The following is a 3660-nucleotide window of genomic DNA, read 5'->3' as shown; positions in this document are numbered from 1 at the left end:
GCTCCACTTGCGCCTAACACTCGTGCCACTCGTCATATACTCCTAGTAGTGTTCTATGGAAGCTCTTGGTGATATGGTGGATGGATCTGATGTGGAACAAAAGAAATCACGCACGATCGGCGGGCCCCTCTAAGGGGTACCGTGGGCACAATGAGTATATTTGCATGGAACTGTCGTGGGGCAGGCAACAACGCGACAGTTCGGGAACTTCATGACTTTGCGGTGAAATTTGCACCGGCGATGTTTCGAGTTTTTGAAACACAGATTAGTAAATCCAAAGCACAATTTTTTGCATCGCCGATAGGAATGACTGTAGTTTTGCGGTGGTAAGCTCTAGAAGGAGTGTGGTCTTGTGTTATTTTGGAGTAAAAAAATTAAAGTTGGTGGTTTTGAGTTATTCCCGTTATCACATTGGTGCTAAAATCAATGAGCATGATAACTCTTGGCGTCTTCCATTGATTTACGGTGATGCGAAAGTGGCTGATAGACAAAACACTTGGAGTACTTTGATGGATGTATCTACACACAGTAACTTGCCTTGGGTTGCTCTGTGTGATTTGAACGAAGTTTGAATTTGAATGAGCATCATGGTATTCGTAATCATAGCCAGGCCCAGATTGAAGCATTTAGAGACGTGGTTGATGTGTGTCACTTACATGACATGGGCTTGATGTTGGTTGGACTTGTGAAAATAAAGTTACATTGCATACGTATACCAGTGTCTGGTTGGATCGTGCCCTAGCTACTCATGCTTGGAGTTTACCATTTTCCAGATGGTGTAGTGCCGCACCTTACTTCTGCCTGTCGGATCATATGGCACTCTTGTTGAAGATCAGAGAGTAGGCACCCCATGGTGCTCAACACAAACACTTTCGGTATGAGGTCATGTGAGAATGCCATGTTGACTTATGTAAGATAGTTTCAGATGCGTGGTCGACAGACCTGCAGGCGCACTCAATTGAGGAGGTAAAAAACAAGCTAACATCCCTTGCCAGTAATCTCGGCCGATGGGACAGGGACATTTGCCAATGTTCGCAAGAAAATAAACGATTCAAAAGCTGAACTTGAGAGTTTAAGATTGCGGACAGGGAGAGTTGGTCCGGATCATCGGGAACTAAAAATATCTAAAAACTTAGTGGAACTATATCTTCGTCAGGAAAAGATGTGGCGACAACGATCTCGTATTCAGTGGTTAGCAGATGGATACAAGAATACTAATTTCTATCATCTGAGAGCCAATATGAGGAGAAGAAGGAATAAGATAGAAAAGTTGCAGGCTTCTAATGGGGATATGGTTTCCATGGAGGCTTTGGCATTGGACTTTTAAAAAACACTTTTCACAAGTGAGGGGGTTCACAACATGGCGGGAGTTTTAGATATTATACCATGCAAAGTAAATCACTCTATGAATGAGTCACTTACAAAACCATATTCTGAGGAGGAGGTCAAGAAGGCATTATTTCAAATGCGACCCATCAAATCTCCTGGTCCAGACGGCTTTCCTACTAAAACTTTCAGCATCATTGGGATATTTGTGGAGCGGATGTGCCTAGGCCGGTTCTCCGTATTGTTGAAGGTACATAATCTGCGAAAAGCATAAATGATACTATCATGGCTTTGATTCCTAAGGTACATAATCCATCAAGTTTATCTCAGTAGCGCCCTATTAGTTTATACAATGTGCTATATAAAATTGCGTCCAAGGTGATAGCTATCTGTTTGAAAGAGGTCTTACCTGAGATTATTTCAGAAGAGCAATCTACTTTTGTTCCTGGTCGGTTAATTATAGATAATATTATGTCAGCATATGAATGTTTGCATTTTATGAAGAAGAATAAGGCAAAGTTTCCCATATCTCGTGCATGGAAATTGGACATGACGAAGGCCTATCACAGTGTAGAGTGGTCCTATCTTCAAGAAATTATGGAAAAGTTTGATTTTGCATAACAGTGGATTTCCACAGTTATCAGTATGGTAAGATTGGTCTCTTTTTTAGTTATGTTCAATGGGAAAAGATTGGAGAATTTTTAGCCATCAAGAGGTATCCAACAAGGAGATCCTCTTTCACCCTATCTATTTTTGTTCGTAGCAGAGGGCCTTTCGTGACTGTTAAAATCTAACAATCAGTCGTTTTCAGCTAAGTGGTATCAAAGTGGCTTCGTCGGCACCTCCGGTGAACCACCTCGTGTTTGCAGATGATAGCCTATCATTTTTCAAAGCAAGTAGATAAGGGGTGGAAGAAGTTTCAAACTTGTTAGGGACTTATTGCAATGCTATAGGACAGAGACTAAACAGGGGCAAGTTCTCCATATTTCTTAGTAAGGGTTGTCCGGAGAGTATTAGGGCGGAGGTCAAGGAGTGCCTTGATTGAAGGAAATATGCCCTAGAGGCAATAGTAAATTTGTTATTTATATTTCCTTATATCATGATAAATGTTTATTATTCATGCTAGAATTGTATTAACCGGAAACTTAGTACATGTGCGAATACATAAAGAAACAGAGTGTCCCTAGTATGCCTCTACTTGACTAGCTCATTAATCAAAGATGGTTAAGTTTCCTAGCCATAGACATGTGTTGTCATTTGATGAACATGATCACATCATTAGAGAATGATGTGATGGACAAGACCCATCCGTTAGCTTAGCACTATGTTCATTTTGTTAATTGCTATTACTTTCTTAATGACTTATACATGTTCCTATGACTATGAGATTATGCAACTCCCGAATACCAGAGGAACACTTAGTGTGCTATCAAACATCACAATGTAACTAGGTGATTATAAAGATGCTCTACAGGTGTCTCCGATGGTGTTTGTTGTGTTGGCATAGATCGAGATTAGGATTTGTCACTCCGTGTTTCAGAGAGGTATATCTGGGCCCTCTCGGTAATGCACATCACTATAAGCCTTGCAAGCAATGTGACTAATGAGTTAGTCACGGGATGATGCATTAGGGAACGAGTAAAGAGACTTGCCGGTAACGAGATTGAACTAGGTATGATAATACCGACGATCGAATCTAAGGCAAGTAACATACCAATGACAAAGGGAACAACGTATGTTGTTATGCGGTTTGCCCGATAGAGATCTTTGTAGAATATGTAGGAGCCAATATGAGCATCCAGGTTCCGCTATTGGTTATTGACCGGAGGTGAGTCTCGGCCATGTCTACATAGTTCTTGAACCCGTAGGGTCCGCACTCTTAGCATTCGATGACGATTGGTATTATGAGTTGATGTGATTTGATGTACTGAAGGTTGTTCGGAGTCCTGGATGAGATCATGGACATGACGAGGAGTCTCAAAATGGTCGAGACATAAAGATTGATATATTGGACCATGTTGTTCGGACACCGGAAGTGTTCCGGAGAGTTTCGGATAAAACCGAAGTGCCGAAGGGTTACCGGAACACCCCCCCCCCCCTCGGGGAAGTTAATGGGCCACCATGGGCCTTAGAGGAGAGAGGGCCGACTAGGAGGTGCCCCTCCAGTCCGAATTGGACAAGGGGTGGGGGCGGCGCCCCCGTCCTTCCTTCTCTCCCCTTCCGTCTTCCTTCCCCTCCTTGTTGGACTAGGAAAGGGGGGAACCTACTCCTAGTAGGAGTAGGATTCCCCCCTCCCCTTGGGCGCGCCCCTTGAGTCCGTCCGGCCCCCTCCTC

The sequence above is a fragment of the Triticum dicoccoides genome, chromosome 4A (genome assembly GCF_002162155.2).
Source record: "Triticum dicoccoides isolate Atlit2015 ecotype Zavitan chromosome 4A, WEW_v2.0, whole genome shotgun sequence".
Classification (NCBI taxonomy): Eukaryota; Viridiplantae; Streptophyta; class Magnoliopsida; order Poales; family Poaceae; genus Triticum; species Triticum dicoccoides.
The sequence above is the reverse complement of the archived record's forward strand: the minus strand, read 5'-3'. Positions refer to the sequence as shown.